The sequence below is a fragment of the Drosophila elegans genome, unplaced genomic scaffold (genome assembly GCF_018152505.1).
Source record: "Drosophila elegans isolate 14027-0461.03 unplaced genomic scaffold, ASM1815250v1 contig_149, whole genome shotgun sequence".
NCBI lineage: Eukaryota > Metazoa > Arthropoda > Insecta > Diptera > Drosophilidae > Drosophila > Drosophila elegans.
Genome location: NW_024545513.1, coordinates 16,059,822 through 16,073,797, shown reverse-complemented (window position 1 = coordinate 16,073,797; position 13,976 = coordinate 16,059,822). Strand labels below are relative to the sequence as shown.

At 35.6% G+C, this 13,976-nt stretch overlaps 1 protein-coding gene across 2 annotated transcripts in view; it reads right to left on the bottom strand.

Annotated features, from left to right (window-relative positions):
- Positions 1–13,462, bottom strand: part of LOC108137577 (actin cytoskeleton-regulatory complex protein PAN1) — a 74,340-nt gene extending 60,878 nt beyond the window's left edge. Inside the window, exon 1 of one of the 2 annotated variants that reach the window (XM_041708241.1) lies at positions 12,862–13,462. The gene's annotated coding sequence lies outside the window, so the exon portion shown is untranslated. Of the gene's footprint in view, positions 1–1,556; positions 2,071–12,861 lie in introns of those variants that run through there. The other variant, XM_017259308.2, reaches the window with a different exon arrangement.
- Between the last annotated feature and the right edge of the window lie 514 nt (positions 13,463–13,976).

Genomic DNA, 13,976 nt, shown 5'->3' with positions numbered 1-13,976 from the left:
TGTCAAGGAAACAAATTTTACCTAATGCAAATTTCTATTCTAATTTGTAAGTTGGATTTAAAACAAAAGAATTTGAGTTCGTTTCGCCCCTAGACATTTTATAATTGAATTAATTGCTATTCAAATTGGTCCCGTAATGCAATTAAGAATATTACAAGATGGATTTATTTGATTTGTAATGTAAGCCCCATTGGGCCATGCTTTCGAAAGGGGTTACAGCTGATTTTCTCCCCGATTCAACAGCTTTTAGCCGAGATCCAGCCAAAAGCAGCGGTTTGCCATCAGCATATCGCTCCGTTTGCCAGATTCCTCACGCAAACATTTTTCGCATATTTCCCCCATATTTTCGCATTCAAACGAAATCCTTTTGATATTGGCACCGCCAGCAGCATCGTAGCATCAGCATCGGCATCAGCATCAGCATCACAGCATCATCAGCAACCTCATCGTCATCCTCGTCGTCGTCCTTTTTTTGTCAACGTAATCGTCCTGTGTGCCATGGCTACGGGCCCCTTCGAAAAGCTTAACGATTTCATTAACAAGGACACACAATGGCAGCTGATTGTTGTCGTGTTGCTGCTGTCACAAATTTCACTGGCAATTAGCAGCAAACCAAAAAGCAAAAAATTCAAAAAAAAATTGAAAGAAAAAAAAAATAACGAAACGCTTAACCGGTTTAATTAGGGGCGCCCAAACTGGAGATGAAGAAAAGAGGAGGCCAAGCATCAACTGCAAATTGTTTTCATTTTCCCCCGCAGCAACACCAATAACAGCAAACTGGCAAACTCGTCACGCCGGCAAAAGAAAATCAAACAAAACACACACAAAACACACCAGAAACTTTCGCTAAAAAATAAATACGTACAAAAAAAAAAAAAGTAAAGCAACACACGAACCAGTCACACACCAAGTCCAGTTCGGCAAATGTTGCAGGTTTCCATCGGTGGCAATAAATATTGCCACTTGCAACTTGCATCGTTTGTTATTAGAAGACTTGCAAATATTGCAGGTAAAGAACAATATTGCTGGTTGCAACGGTTGCTTTAGGCAGCTCAGCAAATATTGCCGATGGCTTATGTTTTTTCAAATAATAAATACGGTTGATCAATTGCAGAATGCTTTGTCTATTTATTATTTGAAGTTCATATACCTTTCGCTATTATATGATCAGATCATGTAGATTGCAATAGGTATAGAAAGATTATCCAATATCGCAGACAAAGAAAAAATATTGCGGGTAGCTTCGGTTGCCACACAAATTTGTGCAAATGTTGCAAACTGCTTGTGATATTTAAAATTTAAAATATATTGCAGATTGTTTTGCAATTTGAAAAGACAGAAGATTAGAAAATGTCGCTGCTGTTTAAAAAATAAATTTCAGTCAATGCTTATGATTACTTTGAATGTGTAAAAAGAATATCAATCGTAAACACATTAAACAATTAGTTAAACATTGCAGGTTAAACTAATTTCAATATAAGAATCTTTTTTTTATAAAATAAATGCGTTATATATATGATGTTTTTTTTTTATTATTATTATTGTAAGAAATTTACCCAATTCTGATTTTAAACGAAGTTCATCGGATGGCAGTTTACTTTGGCTAAATGCATTTCTTAAAAAATGCTTTCAGGATCTCCAAAAATATTCCAGCTGGCTTAGAAGTCCATCAAATATAGATGTTCTCGAAAAAAGTCCATTAAGTATTTGTATTTTCAAAAAAAATCCAGCAAATGCTGCTCGTTGCTTTGGCTGTTCTTTCGATTTGTATTTATCCCTTGACACCACACAGCACAGCAACAAAAAACAAATAAACAAATGAGCACGTGACAACACAATGCAGCCAAAAACCAAAACAAAACTCACAACGCGGCACAACAAAAGATTTAAGAAACGCGCGCGGTTTATTCGAAATTCAAAAACGTTTCTGTGGTCCAAAGTCAAAGTCAAAAACACGCAATTTGTGTTGCTAGTTGCTGCTGGGTGTTGCACGTTGTTACTGGTAGTAATGGTACTTTTATTGCCGTTGCAAGTTGCAAGTTGCTGTTGCCGCACGAGAGACACGAGACACACGCGCTGAGCGCTCGCTTGCAACTGAAGTTGCCGTCTGATAATGCCGCCTGTGCTTTTCATTTTCCGACGGCAACGGCTGGCATTTTCCGAGCCGCATTTTCCCGAATGCCCAAACTCTCGGGCCCGAACCGAAAGCGTCGCGAAGCCCACTCGTCTTACCACTTTTCCCCACTTTTCGTCAACGGACGGCGGCGAGTGCAGCGTCTGCATTTTCCACTTTTGGCCGTGTGGTGAAAACTTGCGTCAAAATATGACCAAGCCGGTACCGCCTACCATTCCCTTCCTCCTTTCCCTCTCTCCCCCCACCTACCCATCGCCAGCACTTCTCAAATAGCCTTGAAGTAAACTGATGTTTTCGAAGCGGCTCAAATGATTGCTACAATTGCCAAGCTACATTTCACTCTGTTCAACATCGTCTTGGACAGTAAGTTGGGTGCCTATGAATAATTTGAGTATATTACAAAAAGTATAGACCGACATATACAGCAACATCACTAGCCAAATGCTTTAATAAATTTATCAATCAATTGATCTTAAACTGAATGAGAACTAAATAATGCTATAGTTCAAAAGTTCAAATAGTTGAAAACTAAAATGTTCGACTCCGCGTTTAAAATGCAAAGAACTGTTAAAAAAAAATCCACATTTTACAATATTTTTGTTGAAAAGGTTAATTGTTAATCAAATTAAATTGGCAGAAATTGCTAAAAAATATATTATCCTTTTGAAAATAAAAATTAGTTTTTAGCTGTTTTGTAGAGATTTAATCATACAAAAGAAATATATACTAAAAGAACAAAACAACTTTCTTTAGTTTTAAAAAGATGTCTTTTGTTTCATGTTATGCTCACCGCCTTTGAAATTTAAGAATTTAGTCTTAGTTTGAAGCAAAATTTTCACATATAGATAATTGTTTCAAGATAGTAATCTGCCAACCTGTCTAATACATGCCTTATAAAAACGAAAGAATTATTTTTTAATTTGTAAAATTGACAGCATTTTGCAGTAGAAATAAATTTTAGTTAAAAATAAAAATACGTTTTAGAAATATGGTAATTTGTTGAGATTGGTCCGAGCTGCCAACCTGTCTGATACATGCCCAAGTCAACGGCAGGGCTGCCAACCTGCTCTTAGCCGCAGAGTGCTGACAGCTAGCCAACAAGCCAGGTTATTATCAGCGCGGTAAGCTGGGTTCCGCCGGCAACTTCGACAACTTGATCCTCATCAATTCACGGTCAGCTTAGGACGCGCACCTTTTTCGATGTTTTTTGGGTTCGCAGCGAGACTCGAGTCCCCACAAATCTCGACACCCCCCTGAAAACCCTCTCAAGCCAATTCAAGGACACGCGGACAGAGGACATGCGACCAAAAAGCCAAACAGCCAAACATCCAAGCCAGATGAGGCCAGACACTCTCTAAACTCACAAGGAAACGACGGAGGAGATTGGGCAAAAGGAGTCACAAATCCGGGGACAGATAAGAGTATTGGACGGAATTCGGTTGCCGGATTTCGTGGGTCATTTTGGTCCCATGTTAGGTGCACTTTTATCCATCCTGCCGCTGGATCCTCTTTATTTTCCTCCGCTTTCTTGTCGCTCACAATTTCGTGCACTTGTTCCCGTCTTCATTGCAACCCGTTCTCTAGAAAAACTCCCCTTGCCTTTTTCCCAAATCTTTGACAAATGTAAACAGTCGTCGTGGTGTTGCCACTGCCTCAGTCAATGCACTGAGAATAATATTTGGCACAAGTTAATATATCAATGCTAGGAAAAGCTTAATTTTTAGCTGCAAAAAAATGGGTTTTTAAAGGTTTTACAAATCATTTATTGATGTAATATATTTTTTTCAATTACACAGAACCATTTGCAAACCATTGAGTATTAACCTACTGAACGTTATAATGGATAAACAAAGGTTGTTTATTAAGACAAATTGTTTACTGTAAATGGTTCTTTATTAAATGTTCTTTTTTTGCAAGTCACCAAAGTCTCATATTTTCCCTCAGTGCATTGTCACAGGGAATGCGGATTGTGCTTTCCTCTGCTGTTTTCCCTTTGACTCACACTCCCTTTTCCTTGATTGTGTTCGCTTGGTGTTTTATTTTCCCCCGGTCGCAACTTTAGATTAGAGTTAATCAGCTTAGCGTGTCACTTTGACTATTAGGTGCTGTGTTTCCGTTCGTCAAAGGATTTCGCCTGGATGGGTCAACTGGCAGGTGGTGTTAATTATGATTTCCACCCACCTTACATATCTCCAGGAATTCAGCCAGTATACGATTCTGATCGGAGATTCCAAAAAAAAACACATTCCTAATTTCCTAATTAAAAAGCTGCTAAAATATTTTGTTTTAAAAATAACAAAATTAATCTTCACATACATTGGAATTGATATATTTTCTTATTTCAAAAATAAAAATAAAGATATTAAATTGAATATTTCAAATTAAAAATGAAATAGATAATTGTAAACTATAAGAATGCTTGATTGTTCGGTTTTTGATTACAATGCAAATAAAATTGATTTGCGAGTATGTTTGATTTTCGACATGATTGTCATTTTCGAGCGAGTTTCAATCGAACTTGATTTCTACTAGAAAGTGAGCCTTCACCTCGATGATCTACTAACCATTTTCACCTGAAAAACTTGGCTTTCCACGAACAGGATTTTCGAGTTGCTCGCTGCTGGGAAAGTAAACGAAAACAGCTGTTGCAAGTGCAAGTCGCTCATGTTGCTGCTTCTGCTGCTGATGTTGGTGTTGCTGCTGCAGCAGCAACATTCATTGATTGCCATTTTGGCATTAGTTTCAATTTATTTCGCTTTGAGTGTGATGGATGGCACCGGCGACAGCAAGCGAACGTGGCCCAAAGTCGGGCCATCAATTGCACATTCCGCCGGTTTTTAATGCCAAAACAATTGTTGCTCAAAATAAATGTATATCATTGCAAACAGACAATGCACAAAAAACCCATTCGAAATGAATCGAATCGAATCGAATTGAATCGAAGCGAAATTGAATTGCAGTCAAGACGAGAGCCGGAGAAAAGGCCAGAAATTGTGAGAAACCTGAGGAAAATGCTGCAAATGGCCAAGCAATCAGATGGCCATTGTAGTCGTGTGTGTGAGGGGAAAAATGTGTAGCTGGAAATGGGGGGTGTTTTTTTTTTTTTGGGAAAACCGAGGAGCCTTCCTGACAAATGTGCCGTTCAAATGCTGTGGACGCCATTTAATTGCCAACATTAATTGGCACACTACATAGCTCTTCTTCCAACTCGAAAGCCCCCACACTTTTCCCAGATTTCCCAGATTTCCCAGAATTCCCAGTTTTCCCAGCTTTTCCCCGCCGGCCAAGCCAAGCAATGTGGTCGAACTGATTTTGATGCTTTTATAAATGGCACGTCAAATTGTTGTTCAATGGTTTCCAATTGACTTATTGCCGCAGAATTCAGTTGAGACGTCAGACTTTTTTTTTATTTATTTATTGCTCTGACTGCATTGTGAGTTCGTTTCGAATATTTAAACCACACAAGTCAGCATTTTATGCTGCCACTGATTGGAGTTATCAAGTCGAGGGCAGTGAAAGTCTTGAGAGATCATTTAAATTGCAAGGAAGTGGAAATGGAAGTGAAAGATAGCATAGTCAACGAGTTTTCAAGTTGCTGCATCAATTGTCTCTTTAGAAAGATGAATTTAAATTTTAAAATTTAATCTATTATATAATATTTTATAACTATAAAATATATTAAAAGTATTTAAAAGTACATTTTAACTTAAAAAACAATAAATCAAAGTTATAAAATAGTTTTAAATACTCTCATTAATATTCAGCAATTATGTTGTAATTATGTAATGTGCATTTTAAAAAGCCTAAAGTCCACTTTATCAGTGATCTCACCGAAATTCAATCTGGTGGCAAAATGTCACAATTTGTAAATAAATATTTCCGAATATTAAATTAAAATGCTTTAACAAGCAATTACCGGTAACGCTCGACAGGATTAGGTATGTCCCCTGTGCGTCTGTATCAATTTTTTTTTAAGCCCGTCTGAGCTGGGCATTATTAGGGTAAAGGTTGCCCGTCTGTTTAACAAGGTAGCCATGTGTATTTATACAAATTATAATCTGAGCGATTTAAGCACAGTCAATATTACGGATGAATTCCAGCACCCAATTCATCGCCCAAAAAATGGACAACAATGCAGACCAAACTGCTAATTAGATGCCCGCTCACACATCCATGCTTACACAGAAAGAAAAATATGGAATAAATATATATGATTTAGGTCATTAAATACAATATTATAAACTAAGTATTTGAGTATAAGTATAGGTATAAGCTAAGCTCATAAAAGTAGAGGGACAATGTAAAGAGCTTAAAAACATTCTATTAAAGACAAAATTAGATTTAAAAACTTTTGTTATTGTTTTAAAATGGTTAAATACTCTATGAAATTCACTTGAATTGCATACTATTGAATACTGTTGTAAATAAATTTAAATAATAATAAGAAAATAGCAATTAGTTCACTATGTATTATACATATTAAAATAAAAATTAATAGAAGGATATACCCAAATATGAAAATATTGCGCAAAATTGCTTTAGAGCTATTATACTTTTTATTGCCTTTTCCATAAGCTAAAAATACTATTTTTATAAGCGCAGCTGTTTATTTATAAAATCGTTAACCTTTATTTTAAAAACATATCATATATACTTCATTTTTATATTAAAAACCCTGGAAAAGTAATGTTTTTTATTTAATTTGGATAAACATTTAAAAAAAACACGTTACATATGATTTTTAGATTGGTTTTATATATTTTCTCAGTGCATAAGCGCGTACAAAAGCCGGCTTGTGGAGTTACGGGTTAAAAATAAAATTGAATTGGTTAAATAAACAATAGTAGCGAAAGGTATATTTATTAAATTTACACAACATCCGCTGTTGCTGTTAACCGTTTCCGTGTCCAAACAAAATGGGGGCAAACTCTCGCACACACACACACACACACACCCGTGAAAGCACAAAAAAGGGGCGCTGGGAGAAAGGGGCGGGTCCATCCAGGTTGTAGGAGCCCAAAAATATGCAAGCAATAAATTCATGGGAAAAAGCAACCGATGCAGCAACAACAATCAGGCGAACAGCGCCCTCATGAAATGTGTAGGCGTGGCAAAATAAAATCAAACAAAAAATGCATGGAAAAATATGAGTACCAAGGCTGGAAATTTGATTATTTTTTTTCTGTTTTTTTTTTTTTTTTTTTTGTGAAGAAGGGTGAAAAGATCGAAATGAAAGGGTATTGGAGCCCCCGAAATAGTGCAAACAACTGCAAAAGCATATCAATAGGAATGATGACGATGCTCCACGTGACCATTCCATGTGTGTCCCACAAAATTGCGAGGAATATAATCACATATGTATATACGGGCATACAAAAGTACGATGCGTTTCGCAATTAGAAATGCGCTTTAAATAGTGATCCCTTTTTAAAAACTTTTAACTTTTGGGCTTATAATAGATTTAGTTAAAAATCAACATACTGAACACTTCAGATTTAGAACAAATTTAAGTTTGTTAAAGAAATCCAATATTTTTTATTTTGTTAATATTATTGTTTGTTTTATCGTTTTACCCAAAGTGAATTACTAAACATTTCTTGAGACATACCACTCATGGTTTTACTCTCTACGGAATCTTTTTTATTTTATTTCTAACCTTTTAGTTACTATTAAATTTCTGTTTGAATTAAGCTTGACCTATTTATTTACCGCATGTATTATAAGCCTTACATCTCCGAAACGCACTGTTCGAGTGTGTATGGACTTTTAAATACAAAATTTCCAGGTTCTTGTTACACTTGGACGATAGTGAATTATGGCCAGTTGAACAACTCTGTACACGTACATTTCAATTAAAAATAAAGTTGCCACCAGCCAGTTGGAAGTTGAAGAAGGGGAACAAAAAAAAAAAGAAAATTGGATCTCATAGGAAAAACAGAACCTATCGAAATTTGCATGGCTTAAAGCCTTGAACATTTTTTTACATTTTAAGGAGCCTTTTCATTTCCATCATTTCACTGATTTTTTTTTTACCCAACTCAAGGAAAACTTTTAGACTTTTTGGCCAAATCTGACGAGAGCAAATAAGCTGGCTGAAGCTTTATTTAAACGCTAGGTCGCAGAAAAAGGCGAAGGCCACAAGGGGGGAGGAAAAAATAAGCGGCGACAGATAGAAAGTCAAATAAAATAACCAAAATCGTATTGTTTGCTCCTTGTTCCACTGACCAATGTCAAGTGTGGAAATGGTCAGCCATTGACCGGAAAATAGACGCGAAAAATGGAGGTGTGATGGTAACGACGGTCTCTGAAATCGAGCCTCAAAACTGTGTCAAGTGAATGAAAAAAACATAAAAAATGCCACATCACAAACAAATAAACCCCCGCACCAAAAAAAAAACAAAAAATGGACAAAACATGGCAAGAAAACTGCAAGCGCCCGACATTAATCTTCGAAATTTGTTTTGTGCAGACAACAAAACCACACGGAAACAAAAGAAAATAAAATACAACAATTCGGGGTGCTTTTTAAATCTCTCGAGGTTTTACAACAATAGTTTCTCTGCTTGATGGTATGCAATAAAAATTTGTTTCCTTCAATCTGCTGAAAATACTCGATTGCTTTTATAGCTATTTTTGGTAGAAAATGGCTTATGCTACATTTGGTCTTGTTGATTTTTTAGGGCCCGGAGAAATTTAAATTTAATCAATAGGAAAATTGATAGAATTATATTGTTTGATATGTTTAACTATTCTATTGATTTCTGCATAATTTGGAATGGTTTGCTTTCCTGAATCTGTGTATTATATTAGATAAAAGGTTTTTTCTTAAGTAGAAATAATAATAAAATTATAACTTATTTTTTATTGGGAGTTGCAATGAAATAACATATTTTTTGCTAGAAAAACTATCATTTCATTTTTAAAAATCTGTTTCCAAAAGTTTTTTAAATGGTTTAAAGAAATAGCTTTAATCTTTGCTTGTTAAAATACAAAATTAATTGTTCAATTCGTTTAACAATTTTTTCCCGTGCACTGGCTGTCTTTTCGGTAAAGCCAGAAAAAGAGAAATGTTTATGGGCCGCGGCCTTTCGGCAAGTGACGCTTGAAATGTGACCAAGGTTAATATAGCCCAATGGCAAGGGGACACGGCTTACGGGTTGCGATTACGGTTACGGACAGGACCTATGGCCTCTGGCAATTTAACGCTTGCGATTTTCGCTAAGGGATTTCCAGGGACTCCCCATTGAATGCCAAATGCACACAAATTGCTTTGGTAGGCGAAAAAAAAAGTGGTGCAGCAAGAACGAAAAAAAGCGCAGCGAAGCGCTGCCCCAAAGGGTCCACAATGTTATGCTCCAAGGCGCCCTTTCTTCGCCACTCTTTGGGAAGCTTTTTAAATTCACACGCTGCGCCTTGCAGTTGTTTTTGCACTAAGAACAAATATTGCCATATCCATAAGCTAGGCCTTTTTATCTGGTAAAACTATATATACCCCCACTAACTAATAAAGCTTATAGAATATATCGGGATGCAGGGATTTTGACATTATCTAGAAGAGTATGCAACAATAAATATTGAATTAAAAAGTCGAGTGATTTGTTACGAAATGACAACGTTTTTTTTTTCATTGCATACTTTAAGTAGCCTATTTAAGTCACTTCAAGAACTCCAGTGTTTTTTGAATTTATAGAATTTAAATAATAAAATCAAAAAATTAACTGTAAAAAAAAAAAATATATGCTATCTTTATTAATTTTTTCTCAGTGCCGCCACTTATGTTTTATCCTCCCCGCACAGCCTGAACTCCGGCAAATGCAATTTACTTCTGTGTGAGAATGCGGGGGAATTTCTTTTGCCTTTTCGGTTTTGGCTAATTAAATTTTATGCTCGGTAATTTTAGAAAAAAGCCTCATCAACATTTGCGGCCGCGCCAAAGGGGCCGCTGGATTTTGGCCTTCTTCTTGGCCGGAATTTAAGTGAAAATGCTGGGAAAGTAAGAAGAAGGCTGAAGTTGCACATAAAAGCGGCAAACGCAAATTGCAGGCAATAAATAAGGCATCCACGAAAAATCGTTGCACACTTTTTGGCGCCGGCGCGTGCTAAAAAAAGGAAGCATAGGGCAATAACGATGGGGGTGGTGCAAACTTCCCTCCCTATGCATAGTCTGGCATCATAAACAACAACGAAATTTTAATTGAGCCACGGGCAGAAGGAAGTGGCTTCCGGCAAAGAAAAGAAAAGTTCCAAAGGACCGTCCAAAAAAATTAATGTCCAATACCAAGGAGTCGAAGGACTCTCACAATACGCTCGGTAATAAATACTAACATCTGATCGGGCGACACCAGACGACAACGAAATCGATTTCCACGCTGCCCAGAAAATGCAACAAGAGTTGCCGGGAAAATCATAAATATTACGAAATAAGAAAAAATAAATTAAAAACTAGCTTAAGAAAATTGTATGGCATTGATTTGGTTTTTTATTACATAGAATCAAAGGTTTACAAATAAGTTATCCGATTATGTTTTATAATTAAATTGTTTTAAGGGCATGTTATAAAATAATCTTTGTAATTTCTGTTCACTAATTTTCGGATTTTTTAAAGCTCTTACCACAAACAAAAAAGTATTTTAATCAATAATTAAATTCAAAACAATTAAATGCAGCAGATACTAAGGGGCTCTTTAAAATTGTAAAGTAATTAGAAATATTTTGTCAAATTTAAAAAATGAAATATGTTGTGAAAACTAAGTTAAACTGCTTTTAACCATTGTGTATGTAATTTAAGCCTTTTTGCTAAAAAAGAAAAATGAGTTAGAGTATCTATAACATTCTTGCATTTCCACCCACAATGTTACTACACATAGTATATGTATTTATACCTTGCTTTGGGGAGTTCCCCGCTGCTTGACGGGTATAAAGGTTTTTCGATTATGAAGAAAAATGCACAGCTGACGGGTCCAAACATTTATCATTTGCCACCGCCACTGCGGAAAAGGGATGGGGGGAACGGGAAAAAGGAAAAACTAAAAGCGGAAAACTGGAAAATGGAAACCGACTGCTAGGGCAGTTCCGTCTTCATATGGACAGATATTCTTTTTACATGTCTGCAAACGTCGTGCCCAAGCTAATTTCTGTGTTGCAATCTCCGTGGCAAATTAAATTATGGTTAATTGAATTAAATTAAAAACAAGAAAGAAAGCAAACTTCGGCAAGCCGAAGTTCATATACCCTTGCAGCTATTGCATGAATTAAATACTTTTGAAAACATTTAAATTATGATTTACTTGAGTATATGCTGAAAAACATTGAAACTATGATGATTTGCAGCTCAATTATTATATAGTTATTTTATATATTTTTATTATTTCTATGGGAGCTATATGATATAGTCGTCCGATTTTGATAAAATTTAAACCATAATTCTGAAATAATTAAACATTGCTATATGTCGAAGAACTAAACAAAAAATTAAAAAACAGCAAAGTTATAATTTTTTTCAATTATTTTTCCGATTGTTCCTATGGGAGCTATATGCTATAGTCGACCGATTTTGATGAAATTTAAAACATAATTCTGAAATATTTAACCATTACTATATCTCGAAGAACTAAACAAAAAATTAAAAAACAGCAAAGTTATAATTTTTTTCAATTATTTTTCCGATTGTTCCTATGGGAGCTATATGCTATAGTCGACCGATTTTGATGAAATTTAAACCGTAAATCGGAAATATTTAACCATTACTATATGTTGAAGAACTAAACAAAAAATTAAAAAACAGCAAAGTTATAATTTTTTTTCATTTATTTTTCCGATTGTTCCTATGGGAGCTATATGCTATAGTCGTCCGATCCGGCTCGTTCCGACTTATATACTACCTGCAATAGAAAGACAACTTTTGGGAAAGTTTCATGCAGATAGCTTTAAAACTGAGAGACTAGTTTGCATATAAACGGACGGACAGACGGACAGACGGACAGACGGACGGACAGACGGACATGGCTAGATCGACTCTACTAGTGATGCTGATCAAGAATATATATACTTTATAGGGTCGGAAACGTCTCCTTCACTGCGTTGCAAACTTCTGACTGAAATTATAATACCCTCTGCAAGGGTATAATAAACTGCCAGCGAGGCAGCAGAAGCTCGAATTTTCGGATCGCACATGTTGGATGAAATTAGATTTAATTGTGCATAAATTTTCAATCAAAAGTGGACCGTTAGGCCCGAAGGCCAAAGAATTTTCTACGAAAATATCGAGCGCTGAAAAGCCCTACAAAAAGTACTTTCAGATAGAAAAACTAATAACTGGCTATATGTGAATAATATGTGAAAATGTCTGATAATATGTGTCCAGGAAACGGATATTAAAACTCTGAGTGGGGCAGAAAAAAAAATGGGAAAAGGAGCCGGGAGAAGACGAAATGAAAACAAAATGAAAAGCCGAAAAATGCCAGTTTATTCATTTTCTTTTTTATTTTCTACATTTGTTATTTTACTCTATCATGGAGACTGCCATAAGTTACCATATTTTTAATATACTGATACTACTTTGGGCTTTCAGTTGTGTTAAAACTTAATAGTTTCAACATTTGTTATTTTTATAAAATTAAATGATTATATTTAATTTATAAGACTAAAGAAATGTTTAAGCTAACACTTGTTTAATATATATTTCTATTATTGATTTTATAAAATTCTACATTTTTCAGAATACTTACTCAAAGTTTTGACTTCCTGTGGCCTGCTTTATTTCCAGTTGTAGTTTTTCCTTACTTCTGATTTGATTTATGAGAGGAAGCAAGTCATGAGCGTGGGTCACTCCTTTTTGTTCGCCGCTCGGCCACCTGGCGTGTGTAGATGGCGATAAGACACTTATTGGGCTTCCTCCGCCCGACTTTTTCCGCCCACTTTCCGTCCATTTTCCGCCCGACTTTCCGCCCACTTTTGACCAACCAATCCATTCCTTGGCTGCATCTCCATCTGGCTGTGGTAAATGCGATAAGGTTGTTTTTTTTTTTTTCAATGGGCGAAACTTCAAAATGCTAAAGTGAATTGAATTTAATAGGAAATTAATGGCATGGACAGGCACTCGAAGTGCCTTTTCACCAATCCGTTCCTTAACTATATGGCATTCAAAGTGCTCCTAAAAGTATTCGGGATCTAAACTTGAAGTCGAAGTCGAACTGGGCTGTGTTTGTCTTTGGTTGACCAGCTTAGAAAACTGAAACGTCTGAGTCCCAAGTACCCCGGCAATTTGTAAGGATCGAAAACCAGGACGTGGCAGAAATTTTATAGCACTTAGTCTATGGTAAATTGAACGCAAGCTAAATTGACTTGAACAAATGAAACTCGAAAATGATCCGATACAAACAGTAAACCGATTTAAACAGTAAAATCAAGGGGCTCTAAGTGTATGCATTAACATACATATTTTAGACCGAAATTCCGTGGGATCATTTTCGAAGGTCCATTATATTTTAATTTTAATTTTAATACTTTTAGACACCTTTTAAGTCATTTCAAAACCCTAGTGATTTCCGTATCAATCCCCATTAAATAGAAAAGCAGATATTCCATTTTTGTATGATGGTTAGCCATTAAAATCGCTAAAATTTCCATACAGAAAATGCTAAAATCACTTAAAATTTCATTAAAAATTTCTTTTATTTTCGGTTGCCAAATAACGATTCTAGTCTTTTTGTGCTGGGCCTGTCCATTTTATGTCCAATTTTTAATTTTGTTTTTTAATTTTTGTTATTTCACTCTACTGTCAGGCTATATAAACTGAAGTCCACAGCCAATTTAATGGTTTTTAAGCTTTGTCAGACGCTAA